The 15,278-nt window shown below is 46.7% G+C and overlaps 1 protein-coding gene across 8 annotated transcripts in view; it reads left to right on the forward strand.

Moving 5' to 3' along the window:
• qtgal (queuosine-tRNA galactosyltransferase) overlaps nucleotides 1-15,278 on the forward strand; it is a 304,657-nt gene that overhangs the window by 171,195 nt on the left and 118,184 nt on the right. The window contains exon 1 of one of the 8 annotated variants that reach the window (XM_078570694.1): nucleotides 12,310-12,348. The exons of the other annotated variants lie outside the window; for them this stretch is intronic. The gene's annotated coding sequence lies outside the window, so the exon portion shown is untranslated. Of the gene's footprint in view, nucleotides 1-12,309; nucleotides 12,349-15,278 lie in introns of those variants that run through there. 8 annotated transcript variants of the gene reach the window in all.

Below are 15,278 nucleotides of genomic sequence, written 5' to 3' on the forward strand. Positions count from 1 at the left end.
TCTGTGGGCTGTGCTGTTTTTGCTTCAGTGCGATTTGCCTGAAATTGGCATAACGGTCACGGAATTTCAAATGCAAATTCCATCCAGCACGAATCAAGTTTTGGCAACCTTGTGAGCTACGTTAAAAGACATTGGACAGAACTGTCCCCAGCCACAAAAGCAACCACACCCTGGATCAAATTAGTCACCTTTGCAAACTTCAGCTAATTGTAGCCATTTGCAGGCCTTTGGGGAAGCTCTTAAAATTAAGGCTTTTTGGTGGTGATGGGAGGAAGCGGATTCTGATCTAAACTGCAGAGAATTAAGCAAGCAGGGTCCTAATTATCTAAACTTCAGAGAATTGAGCAAATTTTGCATGCCAAGGACATTAATAGGAATGTTTTAAAATTTCTGAATCTTTTAATTTACTGAGGAACAGACTACTGTACACCACTAAAACTAGCAAATATATATTTTTGAAGTCTTTCTCAGTTATTTAAATTTGGGTTACTCTAATGTGGTGAACCAGACCCTGATGAAACGATTTTATCTTTTATATAAAACTCATTTTTGGCTGTAATAACCAGACTCTTGTCAGGTTACCACTCCTACATATATCTTGGGATATTTCCTAAAAAAAAAATTTATAAGAACACTTGCATTACAAAATGCTGCCTACAGGTTGTGAGTTTGTCAATTTGCAAATGAGTTTCAGTGGAACCTTGATGAAAAATACACTGTCAAAACCAGAGCAATTTTGGGCGCAATTTATGCCTGGATCACAAATTGCCCCCAAAGTGGAAACTCTACTCCAACTTTCTGAAATTGAGAGTTCAGATTCATACCTGATTGTCACTCAAACCTCTACATGCTTTAATCAATTTACAGTAACTAATAACCACCCATTCTCAAAGAGGGAATAATCTGGCCTTTGTTGGTACATATGTTTTAGTCCCAGCTCGTCCAAGTTGATAATGCAAAAGCAGCATTGATGGCCAGGGAGAGACATATGGTCTACCACCCTCCATTGCAACTTTTCATGGAATATTACAAAAAAACACTCTTCACAAAAAGAGAAAACAGCAAGTTAAAAGAATAGTCATTTGGTAGTACAGAACTTGAGTATTGCTAAAAAAGATATTTTGTTGAAGCTTTTCTTCTTGCGCTCATCAAGACAATCGCAAGAATACAAATGTCAGGGAAAGCAACAACTTTATACTGTACGAGAAGAGAGTGCTGATTGGTAGAGGCATTGCCATGGAAAATGCACCAACAAGCATTATTTGAAATTTAAACCAGGGAGTTTGATTCTGATTAGTCAAGGCATTGCCCTGAGGAATGAACCAGTGAATGGCTATCACTTATTTTGTTTAGCTGAAACAGGTGCAATGTGTTGTTCATGTTTTTTCTGTCTGCAAAGAACAGGGCCCTGTGTATAAATACTCAAATCAAAACTAGTAAAATCTAAAAAAGAATGGAGTAAATTTTGTCGTGAATCCTGTGCAGGCATGTTCAGGAGCTCAATAAAAAGGGCTTTATCTTCATTTCTCTCATGTGGTCTTTATCAAACAAGGATGAAGTTACTTTATTTAAGTATCGGTGTCTTCACGAATCAGTGAATCTGACAAAAGAAAAATTACAAAATAAGAGTTTATTTCTGCATTGTTTATGGAATAACAGAAACCTGAGTGCCAGCATCTCAAACTTTTTAATTTGAGATTGAAACTCATACCGTATATAAATACTGATATTTATAAGAACACCAACTGATAATCTATTGACTCTGTCGTCTTATTGTTTGTGGTCCAAATTGTTCATTTTCAATGCTCAAAAATTCTAACAGCAGAACTTCACTAGCTGCCTTTGAATTGCAACTTAACTATCTTTCAGAACCGGTTTCCCTTGTAGGTTTGTTCTGTTGGTTGTTAACCAGATGTGGTGGAGCACTCCATCTCAAGGGAGGGCAAAGTTGCCATAATAATCTATTCCATTCCACGACAGTAACCCAAAAGTTCACGGCTTCAAATCCTCCAAGGATAATAATCCTAGTAATTTGTGGGCAAGCTCCACAAAAGGGATCATGAAAGCGCTCTGTTTTTAATTGGCAGGTTCACTGGTTGAGCACACCGGATAGTGGCGAGCAACAGTTGCACCACACACTGCCCCATCAGCATCCCAGTAGTAGTACGGAAGACTTGTGTTCCAGAACTAGCTGTTCCCATCACCAAGTTGTTCCAGTACAGCAACAACACTGGCATCTACGCGGCAAACTGGAAAACTGCCCAGGTATTTCCTGTCCACAATAAGGAGGACAAATCCAATTGGGCCAATTACTGCCCCATCATTGTACTCTATCATCAGCAAATTAACGGACAGTGTTGTTGACAGTGCTCACGCAGCACTTACTCAGCAATGACCTGCTCACCGTTGCTCAGTTTGGGTTCCACCAGGACCACTCAGTTCCAGATCTCATTTCAGCCTTGGCCCAGTTATGGACAGAGGAGCTGAATTCCAAGGTGGGGTGGAAGTGACTGTTCTTAACATCAAGGCAGCATTCGACCGAATGTGGAAGTAAGGAGTCCTAGTAAAATTGAAGCCAATGAGATTTGGGCAAAGCTCTCCACTGGTTGGAATCATACCTAGCCCAAAGGAAGATGGCTGTGGTTGTTGGAGGCCAATCATCTCAGCCCCAGGACATTACTGTTGGAGTTCCTCAGGATAGTGTCCTAGGCCCAACCATCTTCATCTTTTTCATCAATGACCTTCTCTCCATAATAAGATCAGAAGTGGGGATGTGTGTGCAATTATCAGCAATGTTCCATTGCAACTCCTCAGAAACTGAAGCAGTCCATGTCTGTGTGCAGCAAGGCCTGGACAATTTCCAGGTTTGTACTGATAAGTGGCAAGTAACAGTCATACCACACAAATGCCACATAATGACCATCTCCAACAAGAAAGAACCTAACCATTTTCCCGTAACCATAATGGGATTACCATTCCAGAATCCCCCACCGTCAGCATCCTAAGGGTCACCATTGACCAGAGCTTTAACTGGACCAAGCATGATCAACATCACTGCATAATGTTCAGCACCATTCACAACTCCTCAGATACTGAAGCAGCCCATGTCCAAATGCAGCAAGACATGGGCAATAACTAGGCTTGGGTTGACATGTGGCATGTAACATTCGTGCCACACAGGTGTCAGACAATGACCATCTCCAACAAGAGAGAATCTAACCATCGCCCCTTGACATTCAATGGCATTACCATTTCTGAATCCCACACTATCAACATCCTGGGGGTTACCATTGACCAAAAACTGAACTGGACTAGCCGTATGAATCCTGTGGCGAGTAACTCGCCTCCTGACTCACCAAAGCCTGTCCACCATCTACAAGGCACAAGTCAGGAGTATGATGGAATACTGTCCACCTGCCTAGATGAGTGCAGCTCCAACAACATTCAAGAAGCTTGACACCATCCAGGATGAAGCAGCCCGCTTGATTGGCACCCCATCCACAAACATTCACTTCTCCACCACCAACACACAGTTGCACCAGTGTGTACCATCTACAAGATGCAGTGCAATAACTCACCAAGGCTCCTTAGACAGCACCTTGCAAACCCACGACCACTAGCATCTAGAAGGACAAGGGCAGCAGACACATGAGAACACCACCGCTTGAAAGTTCCTCTCCAAGGCGCTCACCATCCTGACTTGGAAATATATCGCTGTTCCTTCACTGTCGCTGAGTCAAAAGGCTGGAATCTCTCTATCTCTGCGTAATCCTTTTGATAGTTGCTGAAATGTTAATGAATGGTTTTCCAGTATCCCACAGTGAGCTTTATGTACAGGGCCACAGTTAATCACTATTGAAATGAAATTTTTCTTTTAATGAGGGAAAGATAAGAGCATAGCCATTTACCCGTTTGTCCATGTTTCTCTTCTTTATATGATTATAATGGAAAGAATGTGTCTGCTGTGACTACACCAGCAACTGGGGGTGGAATTTTACGGTCCAATTGTGATGGAGGCGGGTCGTAAAATGTGGCGAGCCGTTCAAAACCCCATTGACCTCGGCAGGACCGTAAAATCCCGCCGGTGTAAAATTCCGCTGTGTGCGTCAGTTTTGTTGCAAAATGTGTTTCCCTTGGATTGGTTTACAAAGGCATGTAACTGCTCACCACCAAGGACATAGCTAACATGAAAACTTGAACCTCGCTTTTTATTGCTGAGAAACAATCTTGCTCGATGACTGAGGGACTGCTACCAATGTAACAGAGTGTTCAAAAAAACTTTGTAGCTTTCGGAGCGACATCTCCAGTTGGAAGGCGGTGTCTTCACCCTTCCTACTTCCCAATGTTTACACCGACCTATTACAGAAAAGAATGGAAATTGCTAAGCTTGAAGAAGACTTAATAGGTAGGTACTGAACTATAATTCTGTAATTGTATACTTGGCTGGCATATAAAGTAGTCAATCACAATCTGATCAAGGCTTGACTTATTTAACCTGGTGATTAGGTAAGCATGATGAGTTGCAGATGAGTTGGGCCCGGGGGACTTCAAACTTCATTAACTTTATTATCCTTTTTGGCATGGACGACTATTAGGAAGTTATTTCAGAATTAATTTGCATAAAACATGTTTCGCTTTTAACCCCTTGGATGCAAAGAGCTTTCACGTTGCATGTGTTATATCGCTCCTACTCGTGAACCACTTCTTTCAGTGAGACCTTGCTCATTACGAGCTTAAATGGTAATCTTACACACAAAACAGTTGATTCAGTGTCACACAAAAACCTTTCATGCTGTAATTTGCCTGCCAAATCTGGCACAAATCTCTCCTGCTTTCCTTTGGCCATCAGAAGAACAAACTAATGTAAAACCAAAATACTGAAATCTGAAATAAAAGCAAAGTGCTGGAAAAACTCAGCAGGTCCGGCAGCGTCTGTGGAGAGAGAAACAGGTTAACGTTTTGAGTCCAGTATGACTCTTCAAAGACCCAACCTCCCTGAATTATACACTGAGGGAGAGCTCCCACAACCCAATGTAAATTTTGGGGGCAGGCCCACCTCCACTTGGCCGGCTCACCCCGCATTATTATTTTTGGGTGACAGCCTTTTAAGGAGTATGAGGTGGGACTTCCATCTGCCTCCGGAAGAGAGCCCCGCCTCATAGAGCTGCCAGCCAATCGGAGGCCAGCAGCTCTGCGCCACACCAGGATTGGTGGCCACTGCCCAATATTGCAGGAGGCCCGGGAGGACGATGTTCTGGCCCTGGAGAGGGTCCAGAGGAGGTTCACGAGAACGATCCCAGGAATGAAGGGCTTAACATATGAGGAACGTTTGAGGACTCTGGGTCTATACTCGATGGAGTTTAGAAGGATGAGGGGGGGATCTGATTGAAACTTACAGAATACTGAAAGGCCTGGATAGAGTGGACGTGGGGAAGATGTTTCCATTAGTAGGAGAGACTAGGACCCGAGGGGCACAGCCTTAGAGTAAAGGGAAGACCTTTTAGAACAGAGATGAGGAGAAACTTCTTTGGCCAGAGAGTGGTGAATCTATGGAATTCATTGCCACAGAAGGCTGTGGAGGCCAGGTCATTGAGTATATTTAAGACCGAGATAGATAGGTTCTTGATTGGTAAGGGGATCAAAGGTTACGGGGAGAAGACGGGAGAATGGGGTTGAGAAACTTATCAGCCATGATTGAATGGCGGAGCAGACTCGATGGGCCGAATGGCCTAATTTCTGCTCCTATGTCTTATGGTCTTATGGAAGAGGAACCATGGGTGCCCCCCAACCCTGGTGAGTCCAGGATCCCACCAGGGGTTGGTTGGCAGGCCCCTGCAAAGGGGCAGGGAGGGTGCATGATGGACAGGGCAAAGGGGAGAGTGGAGGCAGTGGGGCAATTCTATGGGGGGCGGTGGTTATGGGGAGCCTCCGAATGGCACAGGTGTCCCAAGAAGGAGGCAATCCCCCCCGCCCCCTTTCACTGATCCGCAACCCATAGGGTTAAACCTGCCAGGCTACATGGTGGGCACAGGCCTCTCCTGCTGTCCGCTAATCAGAGCAGTGAAGGGATGAGACCCTTAATTGGGCATTAATTGTCCTCTCAAGGGCTTCCATTGGGCCATGGGCAGGCACCCCACCCCCACATCTCCCCCACAGCCAGTAAAATTGTGGCGGGATGGGTGGCGGGGGCAGGGGTGTGGCACGACACCCTAACCTTATGGGATATGTGTTCACCAGCCAGTTTTCCCACCTGTGGGTGGCATGTAAAATTCAGCCCAATGGCTGTAAACTCTGAATCACATTCATGAAAAGTAAAGATCAAATACTCTCAAAAGAGCAATGCAGTTGGTTTTACTTGATCACAGAGCATTTAACTTTCACCACCTTGGATTACTAATGGTGCTGAACCTGGACCAGCTCCATTCCACAAACTTATGGGCTGGAGCGTGTGAACTCCAGATGGTGTGAGATGGTGTCCGGGAGGGTTCTTCACACACACTGGGCTTTGGTAGGGTCAGTTATTTATTGAGTCATACTGTCACTTTTGTGGTGTCGTGCACTGAAAAACACATTGTACAACAAGAAGTCAGTGTTATAATTGCACCCGTGGTTGGATGATCCATGACTTGCCATTATGAGCATCTTGGGCTGATTAATCTGTAGCAGCATTCTGTACAAACACTGCTAATAGCAGCGTTCTACAAAACCTGCACAACAGAACACAGCCATAAATAATCCAACTGTGAATATCTCCTTTCCACAAGAAGCTGTTAATATTTTCCAATGTTACAAACCTTACTGAGGAATCTAGCAGTGTGCCTCTGCCAACTTTTTTCGAATTATGCTCCCGTGAAGCATCTTAGGTCACTTTGCTCTGGTAAAGGCACTGTATAAATGCAAGTTATTGTGCTTATGTAGAAGCTGAAGATCCAGTTAGATACCGGGTTGGCTATGACCATTGCATGGAGCAGGATTCCACAGTAACAACGATTGCTAGGAAAGTTCCGTCATTTGAACGTTGCTACTAACCTTTGTTCCAATATTTACTACAAATTCACTACTTTCCGATAGGTTAAAGGAACATTCTTTCTCTTCTTTCAGATGCTGGTGGGCCTGATGTGTATCCCCAGCATATTGTTTTCTAAGTTCACACTTAGCATTCTTATTTAATTTTCACCTTTAATATTAGGCACAGGGGCGGTGAAATTGATCAACTTTAGTAGCGCAAAACAGTAGTGAATCAGCACCGTGCTCATCCCATTTTGCGCTGTCAACCTTGATCAAATTTCACCCCGCAAAAATCTTCAAGAATCAAAATTTAAAGGGTCAACAATTTGTAGCTTACGCTGACACAGTGAATTGGATTTCCAAAATGCTATGCTGCTGGACAGTAAGATACATGCTTACATCAATACCCTCCCACATCGGTCGTTCTCAGCCTCAATCTAATTGCCATGGGGACCAGTCAAGCAGAGGGGAATTCAAATGTGCAAGTCTCTCATCCCTTTATTTGGAGAATGAACATGGTGTGAGCAAACTACAAATTACAGTCAGAGCTGTTCTCGTACAATGCTGGTTAACACATTCATGCCAGTTTAGTATAGGCATTTTCTTCTATTAAATGTCATTAAAATCATGGTGAAATGACCTCCTATAATCAAGCCTTCATTCGAGAATAGCGCTGGACGTAATTCCTACCTCTGCAGGAGATGAAGTAAAAAAAAATGAATAAGCTACCAAGTACAATGTAATAACTTCATTCTGCTTTTGAATTGTTTTCTGCATTCTTCCTTCTCCCATTTTTTTGCACAGTGTGCCATCCTATTGAACAAATCAAACATAACTTCCATTTTACTAATTTTCAAGACATTCAACAACACGAAGCCCCCACACATCGTTTCATAGCGCTTATCTCCCCTTGCCCCACTTGCACTTGCATCCTACACTTCAGTAAGCAACCAAGCTATGAAAAAATGAAAGCTAGTTGACTGAGCCAAGTAAGTTAACCTGACTAACTATCCAGTAACTCAGGCACACATCATTCTGTCTCAAGGAACCAGACTTCCCAAACATGAAGATCATTTGACTGATTTCCTCACATTGCTGTGACTGATTTCCTGATATTACTAATGCCATTGCAGTAGTCTGTATCCTATTAAGAAATACGTCATATTTGATGCAATCATACAGTAGTGCTTAGACTGCAATATGCATAGAAAAATTAATCTGATCAGAGCAATTCTTGGCTTGTGTTTGCTCTCTTCCCCCTTTTCTTTGCCCTCCCCTTTCTCTTGTTATCCTACCCATCCTCTCCATGTTTCTCATTGTTCACCTGTCCTTGTGTCTTTCCTTCTGTCGCTCTCTGTTACTTTCCTCTGCATCTCTGGTACTTTCCCATTTTATTTGTGTTACTGTCCCCTTCCTCTTTCTGTTTCTGTCTGTTATTACATCCACATCTTTGTTACTTTCTCTTCCTCTCTATCACCCGCTGGTGTCACTGTTAAGCTGGGGGGCAGCTTTCATCGAATATGCCTGTTGGAAACTCCACAGGATTGGGCGCAAAACTCGCCTGTATTTATTCTCTATCAAAGTCAATGCAGACTAACACTGGGAAAGGCATAAAACCCAACAGTCCATCCATTCATGTGGGTACAAGCCTACCGACTCCCACAGCTACCTCGACTACTGCTCCTCACACCCCGCTTCCTGTAAGGACTCCATCCCATTCTCTCAGTTCCTTCGCCTCCGTCGCATCCGTTCTGATGATGCTACCTTCAAAAACAGTTCCTCTGACATGTCCTCCTTCTTCCTTAACCGAGGTTTTCCACCCACGGTGGTTGACAGAGCCCTCAACCGTGTCCGGCCCATCTCCCGCAAATCAGCCCTCACGCCTTCTCCTCCCTCCCAGAAACATGATAGGGTCCCCCTTGTCCTCGCTTATCACCCCACCAGCCTCCGCATTCAAAGGATCACCCTCCGCCATTTCCGCCAACTCCAGCATGATGCCACCACCAAACACACCTTCCCTTCATCCCCCCCGGCGGCATTCCGTAGGGATCATTCCCTCCGTGACACCCTGGTCCACTCCTCCATCACCCCCTACTCCTCAACCCCCTCCTATGGCACCTCCCCATGTGAACGCAAGATATGCAACACCTGCCCCTTCACTTCCTCTCTCCTCACCGTCCAAGGGCCCAAACACTCCTTTCAAGTGAAGCAGCATTTCACTTGCATTTCCTTCAACTTAGTCTACTGCATTCGTTGCTCCCAACGTGGTTTCCTCTACATTGGAGAGACCAAACACAGACTGGGTGACCACTTCGCAGAACACCTTCGGTCTGTCCGCAAGTATAACCCAAACCTCCCTGTCGCTTGCCATTTTAACACTCCACCCTGCTCTCTTGCCCACATGTCTGTCCTGGCCTGCTACATTGTTCCAGTGAAGCTCAACGCAAACTGGAGGAACAGCACCTCATCTTCCGACTAGGCACTTTACAGCCTTCCGGACTGAATATTGAGTTCAACAATTTTAGATCTTAAACTCCCTCCTCCATCCCCACCCCCTTTCCGTTTCTTCCCCCTCCTCCTTGTTTTTTCCAATAATTTATATAGATTTTTCTTTTCCCACCTATTTCCATTATTTTTAATGTATTCCACCGATCATTTATCTATACCTTTTATGCCCTTTTAGTCTTATTTCACCCCACCCCCACTAGAGCTACCTTGCTTGTCCTGCTATCCATTCTTAATTAGCACATTCTTTTAGATAATATCACCACCTTCAACACCTCTTTGTCCTTTTGTCTGTGACATCTTTTGGTTATCTGCTCCTATCACTGCTTGCTTGTCCCAACAACCACCGCCCCCCCTTCTCTCTCTCTCTCCCCCCGCCCACCACCCACCCCCTTAAACCAGCTTATATTTCACCCCTCTCCTATTTTTACTTAGTTCTGTTGAAGGGTCATGAGGACTCGAAACGTCAACTGTGCTCTTCTCCGCCGATGCTGCCAGACCTGCTGAGTTTTTCCAGGTATTTTTTATTTTTTGTTTTGGGTTTATCACTTGCTGAGCTGGGTAAAAATTATCCCCTCTATCTTTTTAATCCCAATTTAAACCTGAAGACAAGTGATCAGTATGGAGAGACAGCTGGACAAGCAGCAGTTTTACTCCGATTCACCAGCGTGAGACCCTTTTAACTCCCTTTAACTCTCATTATAAAATCTACCCTACTGTTTCTTAAGCCAGACTATTGTAGGCCACCAAATAGTGTAGTTATACTGAAATAAAAATGGAAAAATGCTGGTCAATAACAAAAGGTAGGTCAGTCAGCATCTGTAAAGAGAGAAGGTGGATTGGGATACTTAAGATGTACATCTTACATGAGAGGACAATTTAGCCTCACTGATGAGCATCTTTGGGTGTGCGTCAATGCAAGAGTGGCAGTGGGAGTCAGGTGATGACTTTGGTTGGTGAGAACTGCACACAGCAGAGGAAGTTTGAATAGAATGCCGTATAACTCCAGCCAGAGGTCACAGATGAGAAAAATGAGATCAATGCCAAAAATTACCTATGTCGACAACACGCAGAAACAATGATGGAAGATTTTCCCTGTGTGCTATGTGAAGCAAAATCACCAACATATTTAAGAATTTTATGGATGTAACACAAACAGGAAATCGTCCCCCACTATATCAGTTTGAAAACTTAATTTATTCATTCATGGGATGTGGGTGTCAGGCTAGCATTTATTGCCCATCCCTAATTACCCTTGAGAAGGTGGTGGTGAGCTGCCTTGAACCATTGCAGTCCATGTGGTGTAGGTACACCCACAGTGCTCTTAGGGAGGGAATTCCAGGATTTTGACCCAGTGACAGTGAAGGAATGGTGATATATTTCCAAGTCAGGATGGTGAGTCGATTGGAGGGGAACTTCCATGTGGAGGTGTCCCCATGTGTCTGCTGCCCTTGTCCTTTTAGATGGTAGTGGTAGTGCATTTGAAAGTTCCTGCCTAAGGAGGCTTGTTGAGTTTCTACAGTACATCTTGTAGATGGTACGCCCTGCTGCTACTGTGTGTCGGTGGTGAAGGGAGTTAATGCTTGTGGATGGGGTGCCAATCAAGTGGGCTGCTTTATCCTGGATGGTGTCCAGCTTCTTGAGTGTTCTTGGAGCTGCACTCATCCAGGCAAGTGGAGAGTATTCCATCACACTCCTGACTTGTGCCTTGTAGGTGGTTGACAGGTGAGTTACTTGCCACAGGATTCCTAGCCCCTGACCTGTTCTTGTAACTGCATAATTTATATGGCTAGTCCAGTTCAGTTTCTGGTCAACGGTAACCCCAAGGATGTTGATAGTGGGGGATTCCGTGATGATAATGCCATTGAATGTCAAGGGGCGATGGTAAGATTCTCTCCTGTTGGAGATGGTCATTGCCTGGCACTTGTGTGGCGCGAATATTATTTGCCACTTGCCAGCCCAAGCCTGGATATTGCCCAGGTCTTCCTGCATTTGGACATGGGCTGCTTCAGTATCTGAGGAGTCGCGAGTGGCGCTGAACATTGTGCAATCATCAGCGAACATCCCCACTTTGATCTTATGATGGCAGAAAATTCATTGGTGAAGCAACTGAAGATGGTTGGGCCAAGGACACTCCCCTGAGGAAATGTGGAGTTGTAAGCATTATTTTCCATAATAATAGTCTGAGTTTTCTATTTATCTGTGTGTCATTCTATCAGTGGCATTAGGTAAAACCACATGTTGAGCCTCGGGATCTTTTGATCCAGTCTGTCTGCCGGGAGACAGTAGAATACAATAGGCTGCATGCAGTTTTGTAACTCACCCTATAATCAGTGCAGTCCAGTCATGGTTAGGCTTGAACAATTATACTAATCCCTGTTTTATCACTAGATGAGATCTAAATCATGTGGTGTTGTTTTTATAATCCTTCGCTGCCAGGTGATCCAGATAAATAATTACTCCGCCAAGATTGGCCCCAACTGCTTCGTTTCCTGGTTTATGAAACACTTGAAGTTTAAAGGGTGGATTACAGGGTAGATTTTTTACCCCAATACTTGTGTCAACGTACCTCACACGCTACCTGACTTAGGGGCTGTGCTTGATTTCTCCCTTGTTATTGTCAATTTAGTTAATTGTTTTAACTCTGAAAGAGTTACCTCATACGCTGTGAACAAGCCGGGAAAACCATAATTAGTTGTATGAGGAGCCACATTTCTGATGCATGCTGCATTGTGCAAGTTACCCTGGACAAAGACTAGTAAAATCCAGGATTTCCATTTATCTGAAGTGTGTATTCCAGGCTAGATGATAAGCCAAAATAAATAGGATTTACTGGTAAATGTTATAATTCTGCTCAATATCCCATTATTGTAAATTTTGGAAAAAAAATACTTTCAATAACACTGGGGTGATGGTAATTGTAACTCTTTTGATGGGTTAAAATGGGTGAAAGTGAATCTGTTTTCACAGTTCCCCTGATTTTAAAATTAGAAATCAAAATTGGGAGAACTCATATGGGCTGCTGTCTCGCCATCACACGGTGACAATTACCCCCAGTGAGTGTACATCAGGTCCACAGTGGGCACCAATGTCACGTCTGTCACAACCAAAATAGACATTGAGGATATCGCAAAGACTTATTCACTAACAATAGCTGTGAGAAGGGGTTAGAATTTACTGGATGTCCCAAAAGCTATTTGGGTGACGTTTAAACGAGTGGATTTAACAATGGCACCCTGTTATATACTTTAATTTATACATAACCACATGAGGCTTAAGCCAGCGGGAATGTTGCACAAGTTGAGTGGAATGCCTGAAGTGGTGGCTGCGGTGAAGGGCGGTGGGTCCTGCAAGGCCTCGAAGCAGCCGCTGACTAAAGTCACCAAGAAGCCGCCTAAGAAGCGGAGAAAATCTCGCAAGCAGAGCTATTCCACTTATGTGTACAGGGGCCTGACCCAGGTCCACCCTTCCACCAGGATCTCGTCCAAGGCCATGAGTGTTGTGAATTCCTTCATTGTCGACATTTTCGAGCGCATTGCCTGCGAGTCCTCGCACCTCATTCACTACAACAAGCGCCCACACACCACCTCGGAGATCCAGAGCGCCGTCTGCCTCATGCAGCCAGGGGGACTGGCCAAACATGATGTCTCCGAAGGCACCGAAGCAGTCACCAAACACACCAGCTCAGTTTCGGTCGATCATTCTAACGATAAGGAAGTGAGCTGGTTTATAGCAGTCAAGTTAATTGGAGTAAAGTAGCAGCGACCAGTTCACTTGCTTCACTGCACTGACACCTCTGGAGACTGCACAGATCATCAGATGGTTGCCGGGTGGTGTGTGTCGGGTGTTGCTGGGTCATGTGTGTCGGGTGTTGCCGGGTGGTGTGTGTCGGGTGTTGCCGGGTGGTGCGTGTGTCGGGTGTTGCCGGGTGGTGTGTGTCGGGTGTTGCCGGGTGGTGTGTGTCGGGTGTTGCTGGGTGGTGTGTGTCGGGTGTTGCTGGGTGGTGTGTGTCGGGTGTTGCTGGGTGGTATGTGTCGGGTGTTGCCGGGTGGTGTGTGTCGGGTGTTGCTGGGTGGTGTGTGTCGGGTGTTGCCGGGTCACGTGTGTCGGGTGTTGCTGGGTGGTGTGTGTCGGGTGTTGCTGGATGATGTGTGTCGGGTGTTGCTGGGTGGTGTGTGTCGGGTGTTGCCGGGTGGTCTGTGTCGGGTGTTGCCGGGTGATGTGTGTCGGGTGTTGCCGGGAGGTGTGTGTCGGGTGTTGCTGGGTGGTGTGTGTCGGGTGTTGCCGGGTGGTGTGTGTCGGGTGTTGCCGGGTGGTGTGTGTCGGGTGTTGCCGGGTGATGTGTGTCGGGTGTTGCTGGGTGGTGTGTGTGTCGGGTGTTGCTGGGTCGTGTGTGTCAGGTGTTGCTGGGTGGTGTGTGTGTCGGGTGTTGCTGGGTCGTGTGTGTCGGGTGTTGCCGGGTCACGTGTGTCGGGTGTTGCCGGGTGGTGTGTGTGTCGAGTGTTGCCGGGTCACGTGTGTCGGGTGTTGCCGGGTGGTGTGTGTGTCGGGTGTTGCCGGGTCGTGTGTGTCGGGTGTTGCCGGGTCGTGTGTGTCGGGTGTTGCCGGGTGGTGTGTGTGTTGGGTGTTGCCGGGTGGTGTGTGTGTCGGGTGTTGCCGGGTGGTGTGTGTGTCGGGTGTTGCCGGGTCGTGTGTGTCGGGTGTTGCCGGGTGGTGCGTGTGTCGGGTGTTGCCGGGTGGTGTGTGTCGGGTGTTGCCGGGTGGTGTGTGTCGGGTGTTGCCGGGTGGTGTGTGTGTCGGGTGTTGCCGGGTGGTGTGTGTGTCGGGTGTTGTCGGGTGGTGTGTGTGTCGGGTGTTGCCGGGTGGTGTGTGTCGGGTGTTGCCGGATGGTGTGTGTCGGGTGTTGCCGGGTGGTGTGTGTCGGGTGTTGCTGGGTGGTGTGTGTCGGGTGTTGCCGGGTGTTGCCGGGTCGCGTGTGTCGTGTGTTGCCGGGTGGTGTGTGTCGGGTGTTGCCGGGTGGTGTGTGTCGTGTGTTGCCGGGTGGTGTGTGTCGGGTGTTGCCGGGTGGTGTGTGTCGGGTGTTGCTGGGTGGTGTGTGTCGGGTGTTGCCGGGTGGTGTGTGTCGGGTGTTGCTGGGTGGTGTGTGTCGGGTGTTGCTGGGTGGTGTGTGTCGGGTGTTGCTGGCTGGTGTGTGTCGGGTGTTGCTGGGTGGTGTGTGTCGGGTATTGCTGGCTGGTGTGTGTCGGGTGTTGCTGGGTAGTGTGTGTCGGGTGTTGCTGGGTGGTGTGTGTCGGGTGTTGCTGGGTGGTGTGTGTCGGGTGTTGCTGGGTGGTGTGTGTCGGGTGTTGCTGGGTGGTGTGTGTCGGGTGTTGCTGGCTGGTGTGTGTCGGGTGTTGCTGGGTGGTGTGTGTCGGGTGTTGCTGGCTGGTGTGTGTCGGGTGTTGCTGGGTGGTGTGTGTCGGGTGTTGCTGGCTGGTGTGTGTCGGGTGTTGCTGGGTAGCGTGTGTCGGGTGTTGCTGGCTGGTGTGTGTCGGGTGTTGCTGGGTAGCGTGTGTCGGGTGTTGCTGGGTGGTGTGTGTCGGGTGTTGCTGGGTAGCGTGTGTCGGGTGTTGCTGGCTGGTGTGTGTCGGGTGTTGCTGGGTGGTGTGTGTCGGGTGTTGCTGGGTGGTGTGTGTCGGGTGTAAGAGGTAAGTTGCTAAAATTGCTTTCAGGGTTCCTTCATTTGGTTTTGGTCTGTAACATTGATGGTTCCTTCATACCAGCTC

Source organism: Cetorhinus maximus, chromosome 24 (genome assembly GCF_964194155.1).
Source record: "Cetorhinus maximus chromosome 24, sCetMax3.hap1.1, whole genome shotgun sequence".
Classification (NCBI taxonomy): Eukaryota; Metazoa; Chordata; class Chondrichthyes; order Lamniformes; family Cetorhinidae; genus Cetorhinus; species Cetorhinus maximus.